The sequence below is a fragment of the Jaculus jaculus genome, chromosome 9, assembly GCF_020740685.1.
Source record: "Jaculus jaculus isolate mJacJac1 chromosome 9, mJacJac1.mat.Y.cur, whole genome shotgun sequence".
In the NCBI taxonomy this organism is placed as follows: Eukaryota; Metazoa; Chordata; class Mammalia; order Rodentia; family Dipodidae; genus Jaculus; species Jaculus jaculus.
This window is the reverse complement of record NC_059110.1, coordinates 75,437,036-75,456,380: the sequence shown is the minus strand read 5'-3', so window position 1 is coordinate 75,456,380 and position 19,345 is coordinate 75,437,036. Positions and strand designations below refer to the sequence as shown.

The window sequence follows — 19,345 nt, the reverse complement described above, 5'->3', positions numbered from 1 at the left end:
AATTATCATTCTTTTTTTTTTTAAATTTTTTATTTATTTGAGAGTGACAGACACAGAGAGAAAGACAGATAGAGGGAAAGAGAGAGAATGGGCGCGCCAGGGCTTCCAGCCTCTGCAAACGAACTCCAGACGCGTGCGCCCCCTTGTGCATCTGGCTAACGTGGGACCTGGGGAACCCAGCCTCGGACCGGGGTCCTTAGGCTTCACAGGCAAGCGCTTAACCGCTAAGCCATCTCTCCAGCCCATAAATTATCATTCTTAATGTGTTGAGATTTTTTCACCAATAGTTAATGGAGTCAAACCTATTCCAAGCCAGAATCAAACACTACGAGTCTATCTTCTTGCTCTCTAGAAAGTCAACAGGAGTGTGTTCCAACACACAAGTGCTTTCATTCCTTGTCATGGAGGCAAAAAGCATGTCCATCATCCCCAAAGTTTTCTAGCAGTTCTCTCTGGTAATTGATCTCTTTTTCTATAAGTCCTTAAGTACTAAAAACTTTTTATCAACTACTGGTGACTGACCAATCACAGGCAGATATATATCAATAATTATTTCAGCAGCATTGATCAAAACAGGGGCAAATCTTGGCTGAGACAGATTCCTTATCAAAAAATTAAGAACACGAGTAATTTCCTTTTCATCCCGACCTGCCAGAGCATTTGCAAGGACTCCTCTTCGGTTTAACTCCTTTTTGATGAACACTGTTACCTCAGGTGTCTTTATTACACAGTTAGGCTCAAGGGCTCCGTCAAGGGCCGTTTTTCAGGTCCTTGTGGTACCATTCTAGGTGCTTCTTTGTTGGCCTGTTGATGAGAATGTCATCCCGTTGCTTCATGTAATTTTTTCCTTTGATAAAAGTTCGATATGCAGGCTGCCTTCTCCTTGGAAGAGAATCTTTCTTTGCTCCAGATTTCTGATGCTTAACACTCAGTATCCCATTGGTCATTCCTACAACAATGGTCTCATCTTCATGAGCAAGTGCAAGATTTAAATGGAAGCTGTGTAATCGAAGCTGTGCCCTGCTTTGTAAGACGCTGTGCTGTATACTTTGACTTTCCTATCCAGTGAGCCAGAGAGCAGCCTCTGTTCCGAGCTGCTCAAACATAAACACGTCACAGTCCCTGTGATGATTTTTCAAAGACACGAGCAACTGTCCTCCTTTGAACATGTCCCAGACTTTAACATAACGACCTCCTGAAGACACCAGAAGTCCTCCGGAGGGGAAAAGCAGGACGCTCTCCACAGACTGCCCGTGCTTGACACAGAGCACGTTTTTACTTGTTTGTGCGTCAAACATCTTCACAATATGATCGTATGACCCTGTTACAAAGAGATCTGGGTTCAGTTTACTAGCACATCCACACCGCACATAATCAGAATGTTCTTTGAATGTCAGAATTTCTTTGGCATTTGGAATATCCCATAATTTAACTGCATAATCATCAGCCCCAGAGACCACATGGTATTTGTCAGCTGTAAAGTCTATTGTGTGAACTGCTTTTGTCTGGCCTTCAAACTGCCTGAGGGGAGCTCTCCCACTTATATCAAAAAGCTGAACTCTACCATCTTCACTGCCAGCTACAAGCAATTGGCCATCTTGTTGAAAAGTAGCACAGTATGCTGGGTCTTTAAAACGGGAAAAGGTTTTTACAGGTTCTTGGGAGTATCAGCTGTAAATGTGATTTCTTGAGGAAGCTGTGACCGCATAGTTATATGGAGGCTGGGGAGAAAAGTCTACTTTTGACACTGTACCAAATTCCTCAATCTGCACAGGAGTCTTATAGTTGTTCCAGTACAAAGTATCTTGAATGACCTTTTAGCCAAGTACAGGATATGTTTGAACAGCTACAGGTTTATAACTAGCCATGAATTCATATAATTGCACTGCTGTCCAGGGGTCATAATCCCCGCGGGGCCGCTGGGGCACGCCGATTCCCGAGGGCAACTCTCCGGACTCGGCCGGCCCCTGTCCACCACACCGCTCTTGAAATCACTCGCTCTATAAAAATAGTTTTTAAAAAGGGGAAAAGAAAACCTCAGATAGTGAAGAGGGTTCAAATTAAGATTTTTAGGAGAAATGTAAATATGACCTCTTGGCTGTTCTTCCCTCTCACAACTGAAGCTTTTGGAGACCAGCACTTACTTCAATCCCAGAAAGAAAAGCATTTGTGGTTGTAATAATTGCAAGAGTCAAGAAGGTATTTAAATTGATTCTTTCCATAGAGAGGAAGGGGTATTATTTCTTGAGAAAAACCACCAATTCAGTAGGGAGTAGGAGAGAACGGTGGGAGAGGCAGGGCATTAGGGATGAGGCGCTGTCTCTAAGTTATCTGCAAGCACATCTCATCTTGGGTCTAGGAACTCCCTGTGGTCTCTCTCTTCCCTTACACTCAGAAGAAATCCTAGTTTCTTAGATTAGTGGGTGTTCATTTCCGGCGAGGCTAGCTAGGCAGAATCCTGAGCAGGGGAGGGCCATGCCATGCTCATTGTTATCTAGAGGCATTACTATGTTCCTACTAGGCACCACTGAGTGGCAAGGAAGAGCTGCCAGCAGGCAGATGGCAGCCCTCATGGGAGAATACTGTGTTCTGTTTTCCATTCCCACTTCCTCCCTAGAGCGTCATTACAGACAGAACCATCGAGAAGAACACATGAGTCCTCCTTTCCCTTCAGTTATTTTGGGCAATGTATTTGTTGGTGAGACCTGTTGTAACCAAGTACTGTGGTCCAGGTGGCTTAAACAAGAGACATTTATTTTCTCACAGTTATGGAGGCTAGAGGTTCAAGATCAAGGAGTTGACAGGGCTGGGTTCCTCCAAGGCCTTGTTACCAGTATGCCATCTTTCTAGCCCCTTTTCTTCTATTTAAATAAAGAAGTAAAGCTGGCTTAATGGTTAAGGCACTTCCCTGCAAAGCCAAAGGATGCAGGTTTGATTCCCCAGGACCCACATTAGCCAGATGCACAAGGTGGAACATGTGTCTGGAGTTCATTTGCAGTGGCTTGATGCCCATTTTATCTCTCTCCCTCTTTTCTCTCTGTCAAATAAATAAAATAAAATATTTTTAAAAAAGAAGTAAAACTACTTCATTTGTCCACCTCCTCAGATAATATTAATAAAAGTGGCAATTATAGAAATAAAATGTTGTTCTAGGACAGCCTGAGCTAGATTGAGACCCTACCTCAAAAAACCAAAAAAAGAAAAAAGGCTTGCAGTATCACCATACCTGATTTTAGCTTATATTACAGAGCCATAATAACAAAAACAGCCTTGTATTGTCACAAAAGCAGACACTTAGATCAATTGAACAGTATACAGGACCCAGATGTAAGTCCTGGAGCTATAGCCAGCCACCTGATTTTTGACAAAAATGCTAGAAATACTTACTCATTGGAGAAGACAACCTCTTTAACAAATGGTGCTGGGAAAATTGGATATCTATATGTAGAAGGATGAAAATAGATCCTTGTCTCTCTCCATGCATAAGAATTAAGTCCAAATGGATCAAAGACCTCAATATTAGACCCAAAACTCTGAAACTGATAGAGGAAAAAATAGGGAAACCCTTCAACATATTGGCATAGATAACAACTTTCTCAACATAATCCCAGTTGCTCAGGAAATAAAACCACTAATCAACCACTGGGACCTCATGAAATTGCAAAGCCTTTGTATAGCAAAGGACACTGTGAATAGAGCAAAGAGGCAACCTATAGAATGGGAGGAAATCTTTGCCAGCTACACATCTGACAGAGGATTAATATCCAGAATATACAAAGAACTCAAACAACTAAATAATAAGAAATCAAACAATTCAATTAAAAAATGGGATATGGAACTAAATAGAGTGTTCTCAAAGGAAGAAATAAAGATGGCCTATAAAAATCCAAAAAATGTTCTATATCCTTAGCACTCAGGGAAATGCATATTAAAACTACTTTGAAATTCTATCTCACTTCTGTCAAAATGGCTATCATCAAGAAAACAAATGACAATAAATGCTGGTGAGGACGTAGGAAAAGAGGAACCCTACACTGTTGGTTGGAATGTAAACTCTTACAGCCATTGTGGAAATCAGTGTGAAGGTTTCTCAGGCAGCTAAAAATAGATTTACCATATGACTGATCCAGCTATAGCCCTCCTAGGCATACATCCAAAGGACTTATCACAGTACTGTAGAGATACTTGCACATCCATATTTATTGCTGTTCTATTCACAATAGCTAGGAAATGGAACCAGCCTAGATGTCCCTCAACTGATGAATGGATAATGAAGACTTAGTACACATATAATGGAGTTCTATTCAGTGGTAAAGAAAAATGAAATTACGAAATTTGCAGGAAAATGGATGGACCTGAAAAGGATTATACTTAGCGAGATAACCCAGGCCCAGAAAGACAAGCGCCACATGTTCTCTCTCATATGTGGATCCTAGCTACCGATGATTGGGCTTGTATGTGAGCTGGAATAAAACTCAGTAGCAAAGGCCAGTAAGCTAGAAAAGGGCTATAAGGGAGGGAGGAGAGGGGAGGACTTAAGGGGATTGTATTGTATATAAGTAAGTAGAAGAACAGATTACTGGGGGTAAAAAGGGCTAAATGAGGTCAGAGGAAGAGACTGAGTAAAGGAAGGGTGGGGGAAGGATTAATCAAAATCTAAGGGGGGGAGCTGGAAAGATGGCTAAGAAGTTAAGATGTTTGCCTTCAAAGCCAAAGGATCCTGGTTTGACTCACCAGTACCCATGTAAGCCAGATGCACAAGAGGGCGCATGCATCTGGAGTTTGATTGCAGTGGCTGGAGGCTTTGGCAGGCCCATTCTCTCTCTCAAATAAATAAATGAAATATATTTTTAAAAAATCTGGTAGGGCTGGAGAACTTCTGGGTAAGATGGCAGCATGGGAGCCATGCCAAACCAGCCTAGGGAGAGATTTAATCAAAACCCCAGCAAAATACACTCTTTTTCTGAAAAGTGAAGGAGTATAGGTTATTCTTAGACACAGTGGAGAAGCAGAGACCAAGATCCACGAGAAAGGAAGAAAATGGCCAGAGTCCCACTGTGGCCTTGCAGCCTGTGCTCCGTGCACCTACCCAGCGCCACCCCGCCAGGCAAGCCAGACAGCAGCATTAGCAGAGAGCAAGCAACAGAGTTTTCAACTCCACCAGCCGTCTTGCAAAGTTAAGAAATCTAAAGGAAAGACAGCTGAGATCAACTAAAGAGCTACTGAAAGTGCCAGCATTCAGCCCCCAGTGGCAGCGCAGCGAGCAGAGCGGATGAGAGCACAGCTGCGCAGCCCAACACGGAGGGATCAGGCGGGCACTCAGCATTGGTGAGATTGGAAGCCACCCCCAAAGGTAAGGAGGCTGACTGATAAAACAAACAAACAAACAAACAAAAACAAAACAAACAAACAAAGCAGGTACACAGGCCTGCAAGAGCTAATCTTTCTTTCTTTGTCAGGGCAGGTTATGGGGTATATATTCTTGGTTGGCTTTACCATATTCAAATAACCTGTTTGGGGGTAGAATATTGTTGCCTTTGATGTTTTCATATATATAGGGCCTTTGCCTTTGCTTCTGTCATTATTGGGGGTAGGGACTGATCCAGATCCAGGTTGACCTGGAACACAATTCAGAACAGAAATCTCTACTTCCCAGCTCACAAGATTAAGGGTGTAGAACAACACACACCCTTAGGGATTTTGGCTTTTATAACTAACTGTTTGTTTTAATCCCCACAATTACATACTTTGTTCTGGTTTTTACTGATTGTGTATGTTACTAGGTTGAAGTTTAGAATTTGCCAGTAAATTATTCTACCCAGTCCACTAGAATACTTGCTTAGCAAGCAAACTCAACATCTACAATTACTTCTGTGGCTTGATTGGGGGACAAGAGCTACACCTAGCACCTTGAACTCATATCCTGAGGGTATATAGAGGTGGATTGCCACGTCTATCTGGGAACACTGCAGATAAGTAGAAAACCCAAACATCAAATCAATTCAGGATGCAAAAGTTGCTACAATATAATACAAGAAACTCAAAGAATCAAGAAAATACAGTCCCACCAAAAACTATAAATCCATCAGAAATGATCACCAATGAGACTGTTTTAGATGAAACGTCTGACAAAAATTTCAAGAAAATGATGGTATTTATGTGCAAAGAAATCAAAGAAGAAATGAAGGGAATCAAAGAAGAAAACAAACTTCTGAAATAGAACACAGGAAACCAGCTTAATGAAATAAGGAGGTCATTACAAGACATGAGTAGGGAAATAGAAATACTGAAGAAAAAACAGGCTGAAATCCTAGCTCTGAAGAATACAGTCAATGAAATAAAAAAAAAAAAAACTCTGTGGAAAGTCTCACCAGTAGAATGGATGAAGGAGAGAACAGAATATCTAAACTAGAAGACCAGGTGGCAGATCTAATACAGTCCAACAAAGAGAAAGACAAGCTAATAGCAATGGGAATTTCAAGATACCTGGGACACTATGAAAAGACCAAACATAAGAATCCAGGGTATAACAGAAGGAGAAGAATTTCAATCCAGAGGCTTAGTAGGTGTTTTCAACAAAATCATAGGAGAAAATTTTCCCCGAATTGGGAAAGAAATGCCAATGCAGATACAAGAAACTTTTAAGAACAGCAAACCGACAAAACCTGGAAAGAACCTCTCTTCGCCATGTTATGATTAAACCAAAGAAAATATATTGAAAGCAGGTAGTGAGAAAAAGCAAGCCACCAATAAAGGCAAGCCCATTAGAATAACTGCAGATTACTCAACACAAACTTTAAAAGCCAGAAGGGCTTGGCAAGTTGTATTTCAAATTCTGAAAGATAACACCTGTCAACCAAGATTACTTTATCCTGCAAAGCTATCTATCCAAACTGATGGCAAAATAAGGACATTTCACAACAAAAGCAGGCTAAAGGAATTTATGACAACTAAACCAGCTCTACAGAAAATACTTGAAGGAATTCTTTTTATTTTTTATTTTTTATTTTTTGTTCATTTTTTATTTATTTATTTGAGAGTGACAGACACAGAGAGAAAAACAGATAGAGGGAGAGAGAGAGAATGGGTGCGCCAGGGCCTCCAGCCACTGCAAACGAACTCCAGACGCGTGCGCCCCCTTGTGCATCTGGCTAACGTGGGACCTGGGGAACCGAGCCTCGAACCAGGGTCCTTAGGCTTCACAGGCAAGCGCTTAACCACTAAGCCATCTCTCCAGCCCTCTGTTTTTTTTTTGATGTAGGGTCTCACTCTGGCCCAGACTGACCTGGAATTCACTATGTAGTCTCAGGGTGGCCTTGAACTCACGGCGATCCTCCTACCTCTGCCTCCCAAGTGCTGGGATTAAAGGCATGTGACACCATGCCTGGCTTTGAAGGAATTCTTAATGCCAAAGAGAAAGCAAAACACACACAGGAGGAAATAGGAAAAAATAAACAGTTAAAACAAAAGAGTAAAGGGAAAACAGGAAACACTACAAAATAAGAAGTATTGTGACAATAAATGCATACCTTTCAATAATAACTCTTAATATCAATGGCCTCAATGCACCATCCAAAAGGCACAGGCTTGCAGACTGGATTAAAAGGCAGGATCCTGCCATTTGTTGCCTCCAGGAAACTCATCTTTCAATAGAAGATAGATACCACCTTAGGGAGAAAGGATGGAAAATGGTATTTCAAGCAAATGGGCTAAGGAAACAAGTAGGGGTTGCTATCCTAATATCTGACAGACTAGACTTCAAACCAACACTAGTGAGGAAAGATAAAGAAGGTCATTTTATACTGATTAAAGGAACACTCCAACAGAATGACATTACAACCCTAAACATATATGCACCTAACATGGGGGCACCTAGTTTCATCAAACAAACACTATTAGACTTAAGGTCACAGATAACATCAAACACAATTGTAGTGGGAAACTTCAATACACCACTCTCATCAATTGACAGATCATCCTGGCAAAAAATAAACAGAGAGACATCTGAATTAAGTGATGTCATGGAACAAATGGACCAAACAGATATCTACAGAACATTCCCTCCAAATGCTGTAGGATATACATTTTTCTCAGCAGCACATGGAACATTCTCTAAAATAGACCATGTATTAGGACACAAAGCAAATCTCCACAAACATAGGAAAAATTGAAATAATCCCTTGTACTCTATCTGACCACAATGGGATTAAACTGCAAATCAGCAACAAGAAAAGCTACAGAGTATACAGAATTTCATGGAGACTCTACCGTACACTATTAAATGATCAATGGGTCATTGAAGAAATCAAAATGAAATCAATAAATTCATAGAATCATATGATGATGATAATGCAACATACCACAACCTTTGGGACACAATAAAAGCAGTCCTATGAGAGAAATTTATAGCTCTAAGTGCCTATACTAATAAATTAGAGAGTTCACAAATAAACAATTTAATGCTTCACTTTAAGGTCTTGGAAAAAGAAGAACAAGGTAAACCAAAAATCAGTAGACAAGAAGAAATCATAAAGATTAGGGCAGAAATTAATAAAATAGAAATGAAAAAAGAATCCAAAGAATCAATGAAACAAAGAGTTGGTTCTTTAAAGGATAAACATGATTGATAAACCCTTAGCAAATTTGACCAGAAGGGAGAAGAGACAAAAATTAATAAAATTAGAGATGAAAAAGTCACCATTACAACAGATACCAGAGAAATTCAGACAATTATAAGGACATACTTTAATATATATGCCTCTAAGTTTGAAAATCTGAAAAAAATGGATGATTTCCTTGACTCATATGACCTACCAAAATTAAATCAAGATGAGATAAACCAGTTAAATAGACCTATAACAAGTACAGAGATCCAAGCAGTTATAAAGTTTCCCAACTAGCAAAAGCCCAGGCCCAGATGGATTCACTGGTGAATTTTATCAGACCTTCATGGAAGAACTAACACCACTGCTTCTCAAACTTTTCCATAAAATAGCAAAGGAAGAAATTCTACTGAACTCCTTCTATGAAGCCAGCATCATCCTTATACCAAAGCCAGGCAAAGACAGAACACAAAAAGAAAATTACAGACTAATCTCCCACATGAACATAGATGCAAAAATTCTGAACAAAATATTGGCAAGCAGAATACAAGAATATATCAAAAAGATTACTCACCCCAACCAAGTTGGCTTTGTCCCAGGGATGGTTCAACATATGCAAATCAATAAATATAATACATCATACAAATGGTCTGAAGTACAAAAATCACATGATCGTCTCAATAGATGCAGAAAAGGCATTTGACAAAATTCAACATCACTTCATGGTAAAAGAAGACACAAGGAAATGGAAAGACATCCCATGATCTTGGATTGGAAGAATCAATATTGTGAAAATATCAATCTTACCAAAATCAGTCTACATATTTAATGCAATACTCATTAAAATTCCAATGACATTCTTCACAGGAATAGAAAAAAACAATCCTAAAATTCGTTTGGAAGCACAAAAAACCTTGAATAGCCAAAATGATTTTCAGCAACAAAAATAAGGCTAGAGGTATCACCATACCTGATTTTAAGCTATAGTAAAATAAAAAGCCATAGTAACAAAAACAGCATGGTATTGGCACAAAGACAGACATATAGATCAATAGAACATAATAGAGGACCCAGATGTTAATCCAGGCAGCTACAGCCATCTGATTTTTGACAAAAATATTCATTGGAGAAAAGATAGCCTCTTCAACAAGTGGTGCTGAAAATACTGGATATCTATATGTAGAAAGATGAAAATAGATCCTTGTCTTTCTCCATGCACAAGAATAAAATCCAGTGGGTCAGGGACCTTAATATCAGACCTGAAACTCCAAAATTGTTAAAGGAAAAGGTAGGGGAACCCCTTCAACATATTGACATAGGTAATGACTTTTTGAATATAACCCCAATTGCTCAGAAAATAAAACCACTAATCAACTACTGGGCTCTCATGAAATTACAAAGCTTTTGTACAGCAAAGGACACTGTGAATACAGCAAAGAGATAACCTACTACAGAATGGGATAAAATCTTTGCCAGGTATACATCTGACAGAAGATTAATATCCAGAATATACAAAGAAATCAAAAAACAGAACAATAAGAAATCAAAGAACCCAATCAAAAAATGGGCTATGGGGGCTGGAGAGATGGCTTAGCAGTTAAGGTGCTTGCCTGCAAAGCCAAAGGATCCAGGTTCAACTCCCCAGGACCCACGTAAGCCAGATGCACAAGCGGGCGCACACATCTGGCATCTGGAGTTCGTTTGCAGTGGCTGGAGGCTCTGATGTGCCCATTCTCTCTCTCTCTTTCTCTTTCTTCCTGCCTATTTCTGTATCTCTCCCTCTCTCAAATAAATAAATGAAAATTAAAAAAAAAACTATTAAAAAAGAGGCTATGGAACTAAATAGAGAGTTCTCACTGGAAGAAATACAGATGGCATATAAACATCTAAAAAAGTGTTCTACAGCTTTAGCCATCAGGGAAATGCAAATTTAAAACTACCTTGAGATTCCATCTCTCTCCCTCCCATCAGAGTGGCTACCATCAGGAAAACAAATGAAAATAAATGTTGGCAAGGATGTGGTAAAAGGGGAATTCTTCGTTGGTGGGAATGTAATCTGGCACAGCCATTGTGGAAATCAGTGTGGAGGTTCTTGAGACAGTTAAAAATAGATTGGCCATGTGATCCAGCTATAGCACTCCTAGGCATATATCCTAATGACTCTTCTCACTACTTTAGAGATACTAGCACAACCATGTTCATTGCTGCTCTATTCACAATAGCTAGGAAATGGAACCAGCCTAGATGTCCATTCACAGATGAATGGCTAATAAAGATGTACATCTACACAATGGAATTCTATTCAGCACTAAAGAAAAATGAAATTATGAAATTTGCAGGGAAATGGATGGATTGGGAAAGGACCATACTAAGAGAGGTAACTCAGGCCCAGAAAACCAAATGTCGCATGTTCTCTTTCATATGTGGATCCTACCCACAAATGTATAGAATTGTGTGTGAGCTGCAACCAAAAATCAGTAGCAGAGGCCCATAAACTAGAAAAAAGGGCCATAAGGGAGGGAGGAGAGGGAAGGTCTTAAGAGGATGGTGTTGTATATATGTAAGTAGAAGAACAGATTACAGGGAGGGGAAAGGCTTAGGTGAGGTCAGGGGAAGAGAATGTATAAAAGAAGGGTGTGTGTGAGGGAATCAAAATTTAAGATGTTCTGAATAAGGCATATTAAAATTTACTTTCTTGAATATTGGAACATCCAGAAGCCATAGATTGTTACTAGAAAATTTTCAGTGCCAGGGATGGGATACCTCCCAGTGAGTTGTTGGCCAGGGAAGTCAATGTTGCCTCCAAAACATTATAGGCTATTGCCAAGGCCCTTGGTTTCCTGTAAGAAAGAGATGGCAAGACCCTATTGCTGAAGACTTCACATGCCTGAGCAGCAAAGCCACTGAGAAATCAAGCTGGTGCTGAGCAGAAAACCTTCTCCCTGTAGACCAGCCAACTTTTAGCTGGAAAAAGCTGCACTGTATACAGCCTTATGGTAGACAGAAGTCATCAGCAGTGAAAACAGTGGCCACTGGAAACCTCAAGTTTGGCCAGACAGGCCAAATGACTAAAGGAGTGCAATAGTGGCATGTATGCTCTGGGGGAAACCAGCTGCTCTCTAATTGGACTGAAGGTCCACTTTATGGGAGGGAATACATGCCTGGTATTGAAAACCTAACCAAAAGTCTATGGCAGGGGTGGTCATGAGCCTTAGGGGTATAAAGCCTGCTGTTGTCTTTATAAATGCATATATTACTCTAACCAAATTGCCCTGAAAGTACTACACTTAATGTTCATTCTCATATATTAATGCTACTCTCACTTCTTATTATAGATGCTTCTCTTTTCAGATGTTGATGACCATTGGGATGACCCAAAAGGCAACACAGTGCTGAGAAGAAGGGGCGGAGGAGTGTCCAGCACTGAAACATCTCACATCCTCCAAGGCTCAGGGTCCATTGTGGAAGCAGTGGTGGAAAGAATGTAAGAGCCAAATGAAGAGTACCACTCCTTACATACAATTGTCCAGGAAGAAACTGGCGTTGATATCCAAGACCTTGTACTGCCTAGCAATATCTACACAAGACCCTCATAATAGGACAAAAAAATGATGATATCAAATTAAAAGAGAGACTAATGGAGAGAGGGAGGGGATATGATAGAGAGCAGAGTTATAAAGAGGAAAGTGGGGGAGGGGAGGGAAATACCATGGTTTGTTGTCTTTAAGTATAGAAGTTGTCAATAAAAAAATATATATATTAGGGATGGAGGGATGGCTTAGTGGTTAAGGTGTTTGCCTGCAAAGCCAAAGAACCCAGGTTCGATTCCCCAGAACCCACGTTTGCCAGATACACAAGGAGGCACATGCATCTGGAGTTCATTTGCAGTGGCTAGAGGCCCTGGCACACCCATTCTCTCCTATATATATATGAATGACATCCAAGAGGGTATGAATAAGCCATATGATAACCTACTTTTTTGGACAATGCTATACTCAGAAGCCATATGTTGTTATTAGAAAAATTTCAGTGCCAGGGATGGGATACCTTCCAGTGAGTTGTTGGCTAGGGAGGTTCCTGATGTTCCCAAAATATTGCAGGCCATTGTTGAGGCTCTTGGTTTTCCACGAGGAATAGATGGTAAAAACCCTATTGCTAAAGACTCCACATGCCTGGGCTGGAAGGTCACTGAGAGATCTTGCTGGAGCTGAGCTAAAAACTCCTCCATGTAGACCATCTGACAGAAAGCTAGAAAAAGAAAAGCTACTCTGCATGCAGCTCCATAGGAGAGAGAGGTCATCAGTGGAGATAAACTGCAGTGGACAGTACAAGCCTTAAGTTTGGCCTGCCAGGCCAAATTAGTCCATGGGTACAATGGTTGCATGTCTGTTATGAGGGAAACCAACAACTGTCTAATTTGACTTTAGACCCACTCTATGGGAGGGAATATGTGACTGGTGCTGAAAACCTATGACAGAAGGCTATGAGCCCTAGGGGTATAATGCCTGCTAGTGTCTGGCTAAATTCATATATTATGCTCACCAAACTGCCCAGGAAGCACTTCTCTTAATGCTCATACCTATATATTAATGCTATTCTTACTTTTGGTTAGAGAGGCTTCTCTTTTCAGATAGTGGTGACTTTTGGGATGACTCAGAAGGCATCATAGTGCTGAGAAGAAGTGACAGAGGAGTGCTCAGCACTGAAACATTTCTGTCACACCTTCCAAGGCTCAGGGTCCATTGCAGAAGAGGTGGCCAGAAGAATGTAAGAGCTAGAAGAAGGATAGGATTCCTTACAATGTCCTCTTCCAGATACAAAATGGCCTGGATGCCCATGACCTTGCAGTGCCTGGCACTTCCTACACAAGACCCTCATAATAGGAGGAAAAGATGATGACATTAAAATAAAAGAGAGACTACTTAAAGGGGGAGGGGATACGATGGAGAGTGGAGTTGTGAAGAACAAAGTGGGGGGGGGAGGGAATTATCATGGTTCATTGACTATAATGATTGGAAGTTGTCAATAAAAGTAAATTTAAAAAAACCAGAAAGCAAGGGCTTTCTCCCCTCTTCCATTCTCATGGGCAGGAGCTCTTTCTCTTTGTTTTTTTTTTTTTCCTTTTAAACGTTTTTATCGATAGCTCCCATAATTATAGACAATAAACCATGATAATTCCTCCCCCTCCCCACTTTCCCCCTCACAAATCCACCCCCCATCATATACCCTTCCCCCTCAATTAGTCTCTCTTTTATTTTGATGTCATCATTTTTCCTCCTATTATGAGGGTCTTGTGAACTTAGTGCCAGGCACTGCAAGATCATGGGTATCCAGGCCATTTTGTGTCTGGAAGAGTCCATTGTAAGGAGTCCTACCCTTCCTTGGGCTCTTACGTTCTTTCTCCCACGTCTTCCACAATGGACCCTGAGTCTTGGAAGGCGTGATAGAGATGTTTCAGTGCTGAGAACTTCACTGTCACCTTTTTTTCCCCAGCACTATGGTGATTTTTGAGTCATCCCAGTGGTCATTGCCATCTGAAAAGAGAAGCTTCTCTAACCAAAAGTGAGAGTGGCACTAATAGGTGGGTATGAACGCTAAGAAAAGTGCTTACAAGTCCATTTTGTGAACATAATATAAGCATTTAGCCAGATAAAGAAGGCATTACTCCCCTAGGACTCATGACTGCTCCTTCCATCCTTTGACTAGGTTTGCAGTGCCAGGCATATGTTTTCAGAACCAGGCATGTATTCCCTCCCGTAGAGCAGGCCTACTGTCCAATTAGAGAGTGGTTAGTTACACTCATAACAGATACGCTACTATTACACCAGTTGGTGCATTTGGCCTGGCTGGCCAATGTTGTTTTTTTTTTAAGTTTTATTTATTTATTGAGTGAGAGAGAGAGAGAGAGAAAGAATGAGTGTGCCAGGGCCTCCAGCCGCTACAAAAGAACTCCAGACACATGTGCCACCTTGTGCATTTGGTTTACGTAGGTTCTGAGGAATCAATCTTGGGTTCTTTGGTTTTGTAGGCAACCGCCTTAACCACTAAGTCACCCTCCATCCCTGGCTGGCCAATCTTAATGGCTTGTTGTTTATCACCATTGATGACTTTTCTCTCCCATAAGGCTTCATGCAGTGTAGCTTTTTCCAGCTTTCTGTCAACTGGTCCACAGGGAGGTCTCCTCCTCCTCCTTTTTTTTTTTTTTGGTGTTTGGGTTTTGTTTTTTTCAAAAAGTAATATGACTAATTCTACCAAATATTATCAAATATATGAGTCAAAACAATTCACATAGGGGCTGGAGAGATGGCTTAGCAGTTAAGGCACTTGTCTGCAAAGCCTAAGGATGCAGGTTTGATTCCTCAGTACCCACATAAACCAGATGCACAAGGTGGCTCATGTGCCTGGAGTTCATCTGCAGTGGCTGGAGACCTTGGTGCACTCTCATCTGCCTCTCTCTTTCTAATAAATAAAATAAAATAAAATATATAATATTATATTATATTATGGTGCTACACATGGCCTCTAGCCACTGCAAATGAACTGCAGATGCATGTGCCACTTTGTGCATCTGGTTTAAGTGGATTCTGGGGAGTTGACCTGGGCCCTTAGGCTTTGCAGGCAAGCGCCTTAAACCCTAAGCCTTCTCTCCAGGCCTCCTTTCACTTTTTTTTTTTTTTTGCATTCAATGAGATTTTTATTTCAATTATCCACAAAACAATATTACAACATTTTATAAAAATATTAGCTGGGAGTGGTGGCACACGACTTTAATCCCAGCCCTAGGGAGGCAGAGGTAGGAGGATCACTGTGAGTTCGAGGCCACCCTGAGACTCCATAGTGAATTCCAGGTCAGCTTGGGCTTGAGTGAGACCCTACCTCTAAAAACAAAAAAACAAAACAAAACAAAAAAAATTAAGTTTTAGGCTACCATTATTCATTTAAAAAAGTGTTTGTGCTAAAGGCTGCTTTTGCCAACATTCTTTTTGGTACAGGAAAGCTCCACAGTAAAACAATAAAGATGGAGGCTGCTGGGGAAAAAAAAAAAACCCTCAAATGTACAAAAACTGTTTTTACTTTAAAAAAAAAAAAACACAACTTTTTTTTTTATTAGGGCTGGAGAGATGGCTTAATGGTTAAGGCACTTGCCTGTGAAGCCTAAGGATTCAGATTTGATTATCCAGGTCCTATGTATGCCAGATGCACAAGGTGGCACATGTATCTGGAGCTCGTTTGCACTGGTTGAAGGTCCTGGTGTGTCCATTCTCTCTGTGTGTTTAATAAATAAATAAATTAAAATAAAATCTTTATAAAAATCTTTTTTATTGGCAACTTCCATAAATGTAGACAGTATACCATGATCATAATCCTACCACCCCCCCTTTTCTCACTCCTAAATGCCCCCTCATCTAGTTTCTTTTCTTTTCTTTTCTTTCTTTTTTTTTTTTTTTCAAGATAGGATCCCATTCTAGCTCAGGCTGACCTGGAATTCACTATGCAGTCTCCCGGTGCCCTTGAACTCACAGAGATCCCCCTACCTTTGTTTCCTGAGTGCTGGGATTAAAGGTGTGTGCCTCTACTACACCTGGCTGTTTTTGTTGCTGTTGTTGATGTTTCTTTTCTATTCCCCCCTCCTATTATGTAGGTCTTGTGTAGGTAGCTACACAAGGTCAGCTATTTGTGAGATCATGAATATCAAGGCCATTTTGTGTCTGGATGGCAGCATTGTAAGCACTCCTCCCCTTCCTTTGGTTCTTACAATTCTTTTTAAATTTTCTTTTTTGTGTGTGTGTGTTTTTTTTAATGTGTGTGTGAGAGAGAAATGACAGGGTCAGGGCCTCCAGCTACTGCAATCAATCTCCAGAAGAGGGTTCCATCTTGTGTGCATGTGTGACCTTGTGCGTCTGGCGTGAAATCTGGAGAATCATAAATGGGTCCTTAGGCTTCACAGGCAAGCTCCTTGACCTCTGAACCATCTCTCCAGCCCCAATATTTTTGTTTGTTTTTCGTTTTTAGGTTCTTACAATTTGTCCTGCCACCGCTTCCACAATGGTCCCTGAGCCTTGGAAAGTGTGATGCAGATGTTTTTAATATTTGTATATACTTACATAATTACAATTATGTGCGTTTGACATAATTGATTGTTAGAAAAGCCTTTTTAGAAAGAGGTTGACAAAAATAGAAAGGTTGAATCTAGATTGTTTGACCTTAATTTTTTTTTTTTTTTTTTTTTTTTTTTTTGCGGCAGCTCAGAAACAACCTCTGGTTTTCAGTAAGTGCAATCAGATGGCATGTTGGGGTCATCACTGCACCCCCTGCTACGGAGGCCCCTATGCACTTAAGTATGCCTTGGGGAGACCATTTAAACAGCCTTCAGCCCTAGGCAGTCACGCGAGGCGTGTGGGTATCTGCAAAGGGTTTGAGGCTTCCAGACGCAGACAGGATCATGTCTGGGAACTGCGGGGTGGTAGCGATTTGGGTTACCCAGCCATTGTGGCCCTCGAGGGTTCCATCTGCTCGGTCGTGGCTGCAGCTGATGTGGGTTTAGAGAGAGAGAAGAGAGAGAGAGAGAGAGAGGGAGGGAGAATATGTGCGCACCAAGGACCCCAGCATCTGCAAGTGAACTCTAGATGTATGCGCCACTTTGTGTATCTGGCTTTAAGTGGGTACTGGAGAATCTGACTCAGGCCATTAGGCTTTGCAGGCATGAGCCATTCTCCAGCCTGGCCTTAATACTTTTTTTCTCTTTTTTAGACACGGGGTCACTCTATGTTGTCCAGGCTGGAGTGCAGTGGCTATTCACAGGTGTGATACTACTACTTTTATCTTTTTTTTTCTTTTTCTTTTTTTTTGAGGTAGGGTCTCACTCTGGTCCAGGCTGACCTGGAATTAACTCTGTAGTCTCAGGGTGGCAATCCTCCTACCTCTGCCTCCCGAGTACTGGGATTAAAGGCGTGCGCCACCATGTCCAGCTTGATCCTACTACTGATCAATAGGAGAGTTTTAACCTGCTCTGTTTCTGACCTGCTCCGGTTCACCCCTCCTTAGGCAACTTGCTGGTTTCCCGCTCCCAGGAGATCATCATGTTGATGCTGAACTTAATGTGGACCGACTCCCAATCAGCATAGTGTACTACAGCCCAGAACTCCTGGACTCAAAGATCCTCCTGCTTCAGCTCCCCAAGTATCTGGGACTACAGGCATGTGCCATCATGCCTGGCAATATTTTTAAACATATACAGTTATATATAATTTTTTTTATAAATGTATACATTTTTAAAGTCTTGTAAACTTTTAAATTTTATTTATTTTATTATTTTTTTTACCTTGGTATAAAATTATAGGATGCTATTTAAAAATCCTCTGTATTAAATATCTTACTGATTTTTAGAGAGTTAATTTTTTTTTTTTTTTTTTGAAGTAGGGTCTTGCTCTACCCAGGCTTACCTGGAATGCACTATAAAGTCTCAGGCTGGCCTTGAACTCCTGGCAAACCTACCTCTGCCTTCCAAGTACTAGAATTAAAGGCATGGGCCACCATGCCCAGCTAGTTAACTTGTTTTTAAGTAATATGAGTCTTTTGAAATGCCAAAATTGAGACAGTCACTTAAATAAAATCTTAATTAAAACTTTGATTACAATCATGAGCCCTAGGGATGTAAGGCCTGCTGGTGTCTGGCATAATGTATACATTATGCTTGCCAAACTGTCCCGTAAGCAATCCTCTGAACATTCATACTCATATGTTAATGTTACTCTCACTTTTGGTTAGAGAAGCTTCTCATTTCAGATGGTGGTGACCTCTGGGATGACTCAAAAGGCACTATAGGGCCGGGCATGGTGGTGCACGTCTTTAATCCCAGCACTCGGAAGGCAGAGGTAGAAGGACAGCAGATAGTTCGAGGCCACCCTGAGAATACATGGTGAATTCCAGGTTAGCCTGGACTAGACTGAGACCCTGCCTCAGAAAACCAAGAAAACAAAACAACAACAGCAACAACAAGTCACTATAGTGCTGAGAAGTGACAGTGAGGCGTTCAGCACTGAAACATTTCTATCACACCTTCCAAGGCTCACTGTCCACTGCGAAAGGTGTGGCAGAAAGACTGTAAGAGCCAAAAGAAGGGTAAGACTGTTCACAATGCACTCTTCCAGACACAAAATGGCCTGGACATCCATGACCTTGCAGTGCCTGATTCTACCTACACAAGACCCTCATAATAGGAGGAAAAAATGATGACATCAAAATAAAAGAGAGACTAATTGAGGGGGAAGGGGATATGATGGAGAGTGGGGAAAGTGAGGGGCGAGGGAATTATCATGGGTTATTGCCAATAATTATGGAAGTTGTCAATAAAAATAATTTTTAGAAAGACTAGCTACATATGTTAATAAATTATAAATGTTTGGCTCTAGGCTGGCCTTGAATTCATGGCTATCCTACCTCTGCCTGAGACCTTTTATATATATTTTTATTATATAATCATTTTATTTAGTATAAAATTATAGAGTACCAACAAGAATTTTCTTTCTTCGAAGCTGGACATGGTGGTGCACGCCTTAATCCCAGCACTCGGGAAACAGAGATAGGAGGATTGCTGTGAGTCCAAGGTCACCCTGAGACTACATAGTGAATTCCAGGTCAGCCTGGACTAGAGTGAGTCTCTACCTCAAAGCTCCCTGGACTCCCAAATTCTTTTCTTTATTTTTTTAAAAAAAGGTTTGTACCTCAGCCTTCCAAGTACT

The 19,345-nt window shown here is 40.9% G+C and overlaps 1 non-coding gene and 1 pseudogene across 1 annotated transcript; both read right to left on the bottom strand.

The window, feature by feature from the left end:
* Positions 1 to 325: 325 nt before the first annotated feature.
* LOC123463567 lies at positions 326 to 1,868 on the bottom strand (annotated as a pseudogene).
* Positions 1,869 to 16,845: 14,977 nt separating this feature from the next.
* Positions 16,846 to 16,913, bottom strand: LOC123463837. The gene has a single exon (XR_006639209.1). It is a non-coding gene; the product is annotated as a small nucleolar RNA SNORD95 (small nucleolar RNA).
* Between the last annotated feature and the right edge of the window lie 2,432 nt (positions 16,914 to 19,345).